This window comes from Ursus americanus, chromosome X, assembly GCF_024610735.1.
Source record: "Ursus americanus isolate L20-20 chromosome X, mUrsAme1.1.p, whole genome shotgun sequence".
Lineage (NCBI taxonomy): Eukaryota > Metazoa > Chordata > Mammalia > Carnivora > Ursidae > Ursus > Ursus americanus.
The window spans coordinates 99,807,663-99,820,254 of NC_142164.1; the positions used below are offsets into that span (position 1 = coordinate 99,807,663).

A 12,592-nucleotide genomic window follows, 5' to 3' on the forward strand; every position below is an offset into this window, starting at 1 on the left:
TTAGGACATTTTGACCAAATTGCCATGGTAATTATGAGTGAAATGACAAATTGGTTTTAAATGCTTTTTTATATTTAAATTCAGGAGAAGATGAAAATTTTTTGTTAATGGGTAAATCAATATCTGGTAAAAATGTGTTGTATCCAAGAAAAATGCTAGAAGAAGTAAAAGAAAATTTTAGACATTGTTACATTGGGGTGGGGAAACAAAGAGAAATAAATGTGTGCTAATGTATTTCATTTTTTATAAGGACAATATAGATACCGATACGGTTTGAAATATCAATAGGGCCAAATACACAGATGCATCTTAATTTAAGGGTAAACAATGTAAGGGCAAAATAAAATCCTTCAATTTTATTTTTTATGTCTTTAGTTTATTATATTTGACATATAAAATCTGAATTTTACAAGTATAGTGTGTTACTTGATACATTTATGTATTACACTATGGTTGCCTTTGTAGCCATAGTACATTACAAAATTATGGTACAATATTATTGTCTATATTCATCACACATTAGATTAGTACATTAGATCACTAGATTACTATGGCTTATTTACTACTTGTTTCAAGTTTGTACCCTTAAACAAATCATTCTTACCTCTTTGTCTCCTATTCCCTGGTAACAACCATTTTGCTTTTTTCTATTTTTCATGGGCTTGCTTTTTTTTTTTTTAGATTCCACATGTAAGTAATATCATACAGTACTTGTCTTGTTCTATCTGACTTAGCATAATGTACTCAAGGTCCATCCATGTTGTTGCAAATGGCAGGACAGCCTCCTTTCTTAGGGCTGCATAATATTCCATTGTGTATAGATACCACATCTTTATTATCCATTAATGGGCATTTAGGTTGTTTCCATATCTTGGTTGTTGTGAATAATGCTGCAGCAAACTGAGTGCAGATACCTCTTCAAAATAGGATTTAAAATTTTAAATCTAGAAAAGAAATATTGATGTAGCCAACAGAAAACAGGAAAGAGTGAAAAGGTAAATGACAGAGTCAAAGAAAAAAATATGGAATAGTGTAAATAAATACATTCTAAAATAGATAATATAAATATAAATCATTTAAAGTCACTGATTCAAAGGCGGAATCAATAGAATAAACAATGTAAAAAGTCATGGAAAACTTGAGCATTTTTTAAAATGAGAAGAGATTTTGGGTTGTTCCATATCTTGGCTATTGTAAACAATATTGGGTGAAATAGATAAAGAAGATTAAACTTAGTATGAAGAGCACTGAGTAATGTATAGAATTGTTGAATCATTATATTGTAAACTCGTACAACACTGCATGTTAATTATACTTCAATAAAAAATAAAAAGGAAAATATTAGGGTAGAAATCAGATAGTGACCAGCATTAATACAGAAAATTACCATAATCAAAGATCATACCTTGAAAAGATTAATAAAGTAGTCAGACCTTCTGTAATGTAGTCAAGATGAAAAAAAGAGAAGACATAAATAAAAGGCAAAATGAGACAGAGAATTTGTATGCAATAATTTAGAAAGAAACTGCATGTGAAAACATGTATTAATATAGTTGAAAATATGATTGAAGTCTATCATCTCCTAGAAAAATGTGAAATGTTTAAATTGGTGCAAGGAAAATTCAGTAGGCTAATTAGAATCAAAGCAATTGAAATGGTGTTAAGCCAACTTCTCTGAGAAAAGTCCAGGATTAGATGGTTTTACATGTGAGTCCTACCCAGTGGTCAAGGATCTATTACTTTTCCTCTTGTCTCATGCACCAGAATACAAAACCAGGAGCACTATGCCTAGGTCATTTTGTGAAGACAATATCATCTTGACTACAAGATCAGATAAGAATTATCTTTCTTTTTTTTTTACATAGTTACTAAAATCCCAAATAGAATATTAAATTAAATCTAATAGCTTATTAAAGTAATACAACATAGTCAGGGTTATTCTACAAATGCAAAACTGTCCCCAAATTCAGAAAATCTATCAATACTGTTTTCCATGTAAGTCGATTGAAGGAGGATTCATACAGTTATCTTAAGTACAGAATAAATATTTGATACAGTTCTTCATCAATTTAAAATAGAAAATTCTATCAAGCCAAGAATATAAAGGAACTTCCTTATCTTGGTAAATTTGTATTCTAACACCCTACAGCAAATATTACACTTATTGGAGTAACTGAAATGTGTTCTTTTTGTGATTTGGAACAAGGCAAGTATATTTATTATCACTGCTGCATTTAAATCTAGGATAGGAAGACCTAGCCAACATTAGAGATAGAAAACCAGAAATGTAAGGATTGGAATATAGGACAATAAAATTGACACTCTTTTTTTGTGGATGAAATGATTTACCTAGAAAAACTGAGACTCCAGACAAACTATCAGAATTAAGAATTCTTCAAACGTTCACCTACTATATTGCTGATAACAGGATCATTCTATAAAAATGATCAGAAATAGCCAATTGGAACATTTAATAAAAGAACACATTGCCATTAATAATTGAGAAATTTGCTTAAATAAGAAAAATAGATCATTATAATTAAAGTTTAGAACTAATAGAGGACACAAAATATTCCATTTGATTGGGATGACAAAATACTGTAAGGATACTGATTCTTTCAAATTCATTCATAAATTTAATAATCCAATCAAAATTATAGTATTTGAGGAGCTTGCTAAACTCACTTTTTACTATAAAAAGTATATGGATAAATGAAAATTCAGGAATAACTAGGCCACTTTTTAAAAATAAGAGTAAAGATGGAGGACTGACCATGCCAGATATTAAGACATAAAACAAAGTCACAGAAATAGAGTGTGCTGTCAAAGCAAGAAAAATTCAGCAAATGAAACATCAAAGTATGTTCAGAGGCAGACGTAGGTAGGAACTTCATACAGGTGTGACACGCACATCGATGGGGAAAATGGATTGTTCAATAAATGGCGGTGGGCAAAAAGGATCACTATATAGAGCAAAATAAAACTGGATTATTATCTACCACCACAAGGAAAAGTAACTTCAAACTAGATTAAAGGTCAAAATTTGAATGGTAAAACAGCAATGTTAATAGAAGAAAAGGTAGAAGGACACTATCCGGAGGTAGGTACTCCTTAAAACTTCAAAAATACCAACCACAAGGCAAAAATTTAATGAGTTTGTATAAAAGTTAAGGATTTCCATTCTTGTTCAGTGAAGAATATTAGACAAATTTAATTCACAGTTAACAAAATGGAAAAATATATTTTTGATGTCTAAAATCAAGGAGAGTTTTACGTTTTACATAAAATGATCTCCTGCAAATAAAGAAGGAAAATATTACTGTAGTTACAACAAATAATGGATCAAAGATGTAAACAAGCGCCTTACTAAAGGGAAAACCCAAGAAAGTAACAAGCATGCAATGAGATTCCCTAAATTATTGTTAGAGAAGTAGAAATGGAAAGAAAACAAGATCACTCTACAGCTATTAGACTGGCAATAATTAGAAAGCTGGATTGTGCCAAGTGCAGTCAGAGATTTGGGGACATCGAAATCTTCATCATTGCTTCTGAAACTGCAGACCAGTGCAGCCATTCAGGGAAGCAATATGCACTCCATAGTAAAATTAGGTATATATATATACCTAAGCTTTTGCGATTTTGTGCGTGTTTATATTCCAGTGAAATTTTCATAGAGGCACATGAGAGCACATGTACAGGAAGTTTATTGAAGTGTTGATGGTCTGCCTGGGAGACATGGGCGGTCTGTCCGTGTATCTCTGGGAGAGTGTTCAGGTCAAATGTGGTAGGTGCACAACTCAAAATATTATGAGCAGTTCGAAGCAACAGATAAGATGTACAAGAAACAACTTGGATAGATCTTAAAAGCATGGATGGAGTTGAGTGATAAAAAGCAGAATAAGAACTAAAACTACTTGCACGTGCTTTAAAAATGTGTTCACATAAAACAGGAACACTTCACAAGAAACCTGTGTAAAGATTCAATTTAAATGGGGACTGAAGGCAGGAGGAGAAAAGAGAGTGGGGTGTAGAGAAAAGGGGGGTATTCAGGTATTCAGTCAGTACGCAAAACGGGGTCCTTGTGTGCGACAATGTACCACAAACGGAGTAAAATGATTGAATTCAGCTCGCTGTCCTTGAGGTAGCTTTCCCTCTGGCTCTCTTTTGTAACTATCGTTGGCTCTTTCAAGCGGTGACAGAAATATTCAGAGTGATCGTATGATTTTAGGACTAGTAAAACAATCTGAGTCTCCACTGAAGTGAAAGCAGGCTGCTACCTAAATTACTAAATTAATTACTATCTAAATTACTGTCCCCGGGATTATGCCAGGCATCCTCCAGGGCTTTTTTTCTTGAGCTTTCTAGAGAGGTTTTATACTATGATGAAAAAAGAATTCCCAGACCAAATCCTTACTCTGCAGGGATAGGAGGCGAGATTCTTACACATACTTAGCCTCTGTGCCAGATGTCTGCATGTTTGCTCTCAGATCTCTTCTCGGCCCTTTACTGCAAACTACATTTCCCCAGGCAGCCTTGCTTCTGGTTAGTTTCACCCAGTGGGTAGCACTGTCAGGACACTGGAGGACAGGAGTAGTTGCTAAAACCAGATGGTCTCTTCCCTTTTTCTCTTCCTAAGGTGGCAGCTCCAGCAGAGCCTGCATCATCTCTTGTTGTTGAAATCTCTGCTGGACACTTTCTTCTCTCTCGTCCCAGTTGCAATGGGGTCCTCCTCTGGGTGGTAGCCCTGCCTCCAAGGTTTCCAGTGCTCGCTAGGCCAGCCTCTCAGACATCACCTGCTCCGAGTTTCCAAGCTCCGTTGGCAACCCTGTCTTCTGAGATAAACTAAAATAATCTACCCTTTTTATTCCTCTGGCTTTAGAACTGGTGGGAGTTTCCTACTTTCTCTTCTCTGGGTTTCTTTCCCTTGCCCTTTTTTCTCCCTCTCTGTTACCTCGGAACCTAGTTCTCTGTTTTGAAGTACCTGTTTTGAAATACTTGTTTTCCTAACTGGTACAACCTGTCTGCAAGAGAGTGTGTTGTGGGGATTAAATAATCATATCAGTAGTAGAGTAAGACAGTTATTATTAAAGAGATGTAATATGCTTATTATATGCCAAGTACTATTCTGAGCACTTTACATGTATTATTTTCTATTAAAATCCTTTAAGAGCTCTATTATATCACCATTTTACTAATGATAAAATTGAAGTCCAAAGGATGACATGCCCAATATCCTGTAGATATCCATTGATTCCTCTCAATGTGCCACATAAAGTATATGGAACATGGTGGCTATTATCATGATTCTTAAAAATATCTGTGACAGTGAAAATTAAATCCCTGAATTTGGGTTCTTAAGGCAAACACTGAATGGTGACACACCATAATTAGCACTTTTTAAGGGATGCTGCATTCACTGTTAAATCTTTTCTACTCATTCGTATGAGCACTTTTAAAATAAAGCATATAAAAATATAACTCAAAACAAATTCAACAGCATATTAAGAAGATCATACAAAAGAATTAACTCAAAATAGATCATAGACCTAAATGTAAAAGCTAAAACTATAAAACCCTTAGAAGAAAACATAGGAGTAAATCTTCACACGCTTGCATTAGGTGATGACTTCTCAGGTTGGATATCAAAAGCAAAAATGATACAAGAAAAAATAGATAAATTGGACTACATCAAAATTAAAAACTTTTCTTCTTTAAAGGACATCATCAAAGAAGTGAAAAGAAAATTCACAGAATGGGAGAAATATTTGTAAATCATATATCTGATAAGTGACTTGTATCTGGAATATATAAATTCTCACAACTTGATTAGAAAGACAAATAACCCAATTAAAAAATGAGGAAAGAATTTGAATAGATAATTCTCCAAAGAAGGTGTACACAAACCAAGTAGAACATGAAAAGATGCTCAACATCCTTAGTCATCAGGGAAATGCAAATCAAAACCACTTAACTCCTGTATGATCACTGTAATAAAAAAAAACAGAACAAGATTTGGCATGGTTATGCCGAAACTGGCACCTTTGTACATTGCTGGTGGGAATGTAAATGGTGCAAATACTTGGGAAACTTTTTGGTGGCTTCTCAAATGGTTAAACGTAGAGTTACCATATGATGTATCAACATACGCTAGGCATATACTGAAGAGAAATGAAAACATGTGTCCAAACACAAACCTGTACGTGAATTTTTATAGCACCATTGTAAGAGAAAAAAAAGTGGAAACAACCCAAATGTCCATCAATGAATGGATGGATAAACAAAGTTTGGTATATCTGTACAGTAGTCTATCTGTAAAAAGAAAGGAAGTACCAATACGTGTTAAAACTTTGGTGAATCTTGAAAATATGTTAAGTAAAAGAACTCAGTTGCAAAAGACCACATATCATATGACTGTATTTACATGAGATGTCTGGAATAAGCAAATTTATAGAGATAGAAAGTAAATTAGTGTTGCTTAGGGCTGAAGTGGGGGATGGAGGGTTTGGTTTGACTGCTTATGGGTATGAGGTCTCTTTTAGGATTGAATTGTATACTTTAAATGAATTATAGTATATGAGTTATATTTCAGCGAAGGTATGAAAAAAGTATGAGTTAAATAAAGCTGTTTCACTATGTTAACCCACCCATTCCAACTTGTTCAATAATATCAGGTTCAGAGGTTTTGACTTTAGGTCAGAAAAGTGACACAGTGAAATTTATTTGGAGATGTAAGAGAATAAAGGGGAAACCATATAGGGCTTTTTTTTTGTTTAAATAAATAATGAAAGTAAGAATGAGCTAAATGTCACATGAAATGATTAGGAAGAAATGAGAGCTATACTATGCTCTAAAATCATTGGGGCAGTGGTGGTAGTAGCCTTGAGGAAGCAAAGGTTGGAGGGAGAATATTTCCATTCATTTACTTGTTGGTTGGTTGTTTATTATGCTGCATTCTAATTAGATATTCAGGAGTCCATAACAACATAATGAGGAGAATGTCTACGGCAGACTTGAATAGCTGAAGTGGGTTCAGATGACATTGTAGGAAGATATTTCTGGCAGATGAAATTGGGTTATAGCTACCTCAACCTATTGATTCCTCCAGAATTAATTTAGCTCATCTGGCTGGCCAGGTGTGTGGCCCCTTTCTATATTTACCACTTCTCTTGTTTTCTTTCTGAAGCTGCATGCTTCATTTCGGATGATGACTTACGTAAGTGTTTTTGATAAGCATATAGCTACGTCTGACCTCCAGGTAGAACTTCCAAAAAGTTCTGAAGATCAGTTTAAAGGAGAATTTAAGCTGTCTTAAGTTATTAATAACAAAGACTTCTTTATTTCTCCTAAAATGGGATTTTTAGTTAAACCTCGGTGAGAGTTGAACAATTTAAGCTTGGTGTGCCAAGTGTTTTCAATGCAATCTAAACATTAGAGGATGGGACCGTAGCTCACAGGGCTCTGATTTTGGCAATAGACGGTAATAGTCTTCAAAGCATCATTAATAACAGGTTCCCTGGTAATGGTGTGCACATCAATCAAATTTTATAAATGCTTAATGAGTACCCTTAATGTGTTTTACTATTTCTTTTTTGAGATAGCACAAGCCATAACAGTGAAGAGCGGTAAAATAAGTATACCTAAATCCTGCTTGATGATTACGAAAAAAAAATTAGGTGCGAAATCAAGTCATTGAATTTTTAAACAAGAAAGCTTTCATAAAGTTTTAAGAAATGATGCTCCTCACTGTGATAAGTCCATAATTTGGCAAAAGTAAAACAGTTCATCTCAGAGATAGAATGACTGTACTGCATTTCTAATCTTGAGGACATGAATATGGATTAGGCTCATCAATCAGGATATATTCTAAATTAGTGTTTCTCAACTCAATTGGACCTAACAATCTCTTTTAATAATAAATATTTTAATGCCTCATTTAATATCCTGAAATAAAATTTATAGGTAATAGAACCTACTGACATAAATTTTCAAAAGCACTATAATCTGACTTTACAAGAGACATAAATGCCAAGCACTTTATTTTTTTAGAAAAAGGTATTTTCATTATGTAAATGCTTAGGTATGATCATTCTAGAAGACATGATGAGGTAGACAGGTGCTTGTACCTCTCCATAGAATCACTGGACTTGCGGCAGCTATACATACTGACAGATGCCAGTGTGTAGTATGGACCACTCAAACACCACAAGCAGCATTGACTTCACTGGTGCAATTTTCTGGAATACTGAGAAATTCTTGGTAACATTCTGGAGAGCAAAGCACAGCTTTCCTCAATATACATAGAAGTTCAATTTCTAGAAAATTTAGGTTATTTTAAAACTTTACAAACATGCTTTGTGTTTCTTTATAAACGAGATGAGTCTGTCCTCACATAAGCTTTTCATGTTCATGAACATTCACTAGGGATGTTTGAAAGTCATAGAAGGGCAGGATAGTTCTTTACATCTGGGACAGTCTGGGGCATTTCTGGACCTCTGCATACTCCATTCTGGTACCTTTCCACCCCCATCACTTTGGTAACCTTAAATGTTTCCCTGGGGTGAGTGGTACAGACCCCCTTAGAAAACCACTCATCTAAATTAATAATGTCAGCAAGAGATCTCGTTGATTTCTTAAGCTTATTGTTCATATATATTATTAAAATGGCCTAGAGTTACACGATTGAGTAATTTTTAGCCTTGGAGATCCTTGAATTGACTGAAGAGAGACAGATGAAGATTATCATAGAACCACTCTGCTTTAAGTGCAGTTAATTGTCATTCATCAATAGATATGTGCAGTTCGTTAATTCTGCCTCTGAAATTCATACCCTAGTTAACATGTAGAAGCATTCAGTACTATTCTGAAAGATGATATTCTCAGTGGGGTATGCTGAAACGATTTATTTCTGAGAACTTAAATCATTTTAAGAGAGTATCAGCCTGAGGCCAGAGACTAGAATCCTCAGTGGTTTGTTTGGAAAGCAAAGTGATTAGTTTTGTTTTGTTTTGTTTTGTTTTTTTTTAGTTGTCATCATTTTAAAATGGTTGTATTTCGAGCAAAAAGAGTCTAAAATATTTTTAGAACTTTTAATTGTGATCTACTGGACCTATACCTACTGCCATTTATTGATGGGGTACACATTCTCTAGTTCACCATAAGTTTTCATCATTTCTTAACCTTCCAAAGTGGCGGACCTCAAGCATTTATTCACCTATCTTCAAATCAGGGTGCAAATAGCCCTAGAGATAAATGGAACTCCAATTAACTAATTGAAAGGGCTTGTTGATGCTCTTCTCACAGAACGTAACTTTTTTCTTTCTGTTTAACATAAGAAATACAGTTCTTTACAGGGTACTTTGAAAATAGAGACTAATACAAAGAAAAAGTTATGAAAGACACACTAAGATAATAATTGTTAGCATTTTAGAGTATGTACATCCAGTTTAATAAAAGGCCTCTGCATCTTTTTGTATCTAAATTCCAGTGGGATTTAGTTATGGAAAAATTTAAAGATACATAAAAATATTCAGAATCAAAATAAAACATTCCAGTATCCTCCAATGTGTTAGTTTAGTCTGGATTCACCAAAGAAACAGAACCAGTAAGATGTGTGTATATATGTTTATATCCATAGGAAGTGGGGAGACAAGGGGTAGGAAGGCAATTCAAGTCTGAAGGCTGCTGGCAGGGTTCCCTCCCAGGGAGAGTTCATCTTTGGCTGTTAAGTCCTTCAACTGATTAGACGAGGCCCACCCACATTGTGGAGGGTAGTCTCCTTTATTCAAAGTCTGCTGATTTAAATTTTAATCTCCTAGAAAAGGTGTCTTCACAAAAACATTTAGAATTATGTTTGATCAAATATCCGGATACCATAGCCTAGCCAAGTTGACACATACAAAATAACTACCACACCTACCCAATATTAATATAGGCCATGTGAGATACTCCATAGTCCATCTATGTGAAAGTGCTGTGGGTTGCTTATGAGAAATTTAATTTTAACTTACTTAGAGGGTTGTGAATGAGCAGGTGATACTGTACTTGATGCTTGAAAGGCTGATAAGTTTTGGCAGATACTAGGAAGTTGGGAGGTTGTAACCGATGAAGGAATTATAGGATGAAGGGCCAAGATAAGTACAGGTTACTAAGTGTGAAAGTAAAAGGGATATAAAATGCTCAGAAACTATGGTGGAACAAAAAGAAGGATGTCCTGATGTTGAGGCTAGAGTGGTCATGGGATTAAGGTCTACTTCTGATCTGTGTTTTAGAAAACATTGGTGAAAACTTGTACAAACAATAAAGCTTTCTATCAAAATAAGAAATTGTGTATTTGCGGTCTTTCAGTGGAATGTGTTTGTTTTTGGATTTTCTTTTTTTTTTTTTTTACTGCCAAGTGTTTTTTATTTTAATTATTTTCAAGTAATAATACAAAGCATTTAAACTTTTATTATATTATGTTAGTCACCATACAGTACATCCCTGGTTTCTGATGTAAAGTTCGATGATTCATTAGTTGCGTATAACACCCAGCGCACCATGCAATACGTGCGCTCCTTACTACCCATCACCAACCTATCCCACTCCCCCACCCCTCTCCCCTCTGAAGCCCTCAGTTTGTTTCTCAGAGTCCATAGTCTCTCATGCTTCATTCCCCCTTCTGATTACCCCCCCTTTTCTTTATCCCTTTCTTCTCCTACCGATCTTCCTAGTTCTTATGTTCCATAGATGAGAGAAACCATATGATAATTGTCTTTCTCTGCTTGACTTATTTCACTTAGCATTATCTCCTCCAGTGCCATCCATGTTGCAGCAAATGTTTTTGGATTTTGATTGTTTGCTTTAGTTAATGGTATTTTGTTGGTCCTTATCAACCAAGAGTTTAGATGACCATATCTGTGGTTTTCAAAGCAAGGGCAGTTGAGGGCTTTGCAGTGTATAGCGTAGGTAAAATAGAGTATTTCCCCAATGACATACCATGGAAGTATTTAAGATTCTCTTTACCTATACTTACATGGGGAATCAGATTTATAGTGAACAGAACTGAGGATTAATTTAAGAAAAGATTTTCATCCCCAAGGGTGAATCAGGAAAGATCCATTTATTCTTACAATACATAAGAATATGTAAGCTTCTTATTTACTAACACTTTCCTTTTTTATTGTTTGAATGATGATTAATTTGATCAACTATTGTATATTTCTTTCAGAAAGTTATCCCTTGGAAACCATCAGGGCATAGGGGCTTAATCTAGCATTTAAAAAATCCGAAGAGTATAAAAGTGGAAATTTTTAATTTTTATTATTTTAAAAGTAGACCAAAGTACAGAGGGTTGGGGGTGTGAGAGTGCCTCTTTTAATCTGAGGAGCCACATATTCCTGGAAACAATATGCCATGGGTCAGTTTGAGGTTGTAGAGAGTTTGAAGAATTTGAGACTTGCAGTGTGGTAGAAAGTACACGCAGATTAGTGTATTGACAGTCCAAATCATCCAGGGATCAGAGTCCAATACCTCCAGGGCTTTCCAGGATACCAAGGGCTGGCTAAGAAGTGACCAGTAACGCTGGGCGTTAGAGTCAATGAGGATGAGAACTGACAGGCACATTGTGTTGATTATCTTCAGACCTATCTTTCTCATGTTGCGTAGAGAAGCTAAGCCAACTTCTAGGGTATAACGGGGTTTCAAACTACAGATATGGCTTATAAAGTAGTAATCACCCAAAGCCAGATTTTTCATAAAGTGAATATAGGTAACATTGCTGTCAATATTTTATTCATGTTTTCTAAAATGCTAATGCATGCCCAATGCTTCAAAAATGAACAAACTGCTCTTGGTATCCAGTGAATCCATATATAATGTAATATAGGGTTAAAGCATGCAAAGTTGGTATCATAAAAACAGTGGATTGGGATATATTTTTTTCCAAAATATTTGAGATTTGTAAAAATAAGATCTCTTTAATTAGTGCCTTAAAATAAAGACAACCTCTTACACTACCACAGTACGATTATTTAAATCAAGAAATTAATTCTGATGTAATACTGTCAGCTGACCCATAGGTCTGATGCAAATTTTTGCTAATTGTGCCAATATCTTTTTTAGAAAAAAAAAAAAGCTCCCTAGTTCATGATCCAATCCAGAATCACATGTTAAATTCACTTGTCATATTTCTTAAGTCTTCTTTAACGTAGAACGCTTCCTCAGATTCCTTTGCTTTCGTGACTCAGATATTTTGGAAGACTACTGGGCAGTTATTTTGTAGAATGGCCCTCAATTTAAGTTAGTCTGAAGTTTCTTCATGATTTGTTTCAGGTTATGTATTTTTCGTAGAAATACCACACAAGTGATTTTGTGTGCTAGACCTTTTAGAAGAAGCATGTACTAGATAGACTGTTGTTTGGGGCTTTCAGGAAATACTACCAAATGATAGCCCCTTCCTGTTTTTGAAAAAGTAAAAGAAGGTTAAATAATACTGTACAAATGCATTTCTGCAGTTTACTCACCTTTTAATTCTGTAAGTGTTTGGGGTTTTCACTCTTGAACTAGGAAAGGTTTTTACCGTGTGGCTGTACTTAATAGCACCGCGTTTTCTGTC

At 34.6% G+C, this 12,592-nt stretch overlaps 1 pseudogene; it reads right to left on the reverse strand.

The window, feature by feature from the left end:
• LOC123797252 (ferritin light chain pseudogene) overlaps window positions 1-11,634 on the reverse strand; it is a 37,842-nt pseudogene extending 26,208 nt beyond the window's left edge.
• Window positions 11,635-12,592: the final 958 nt, after the last annotated feature.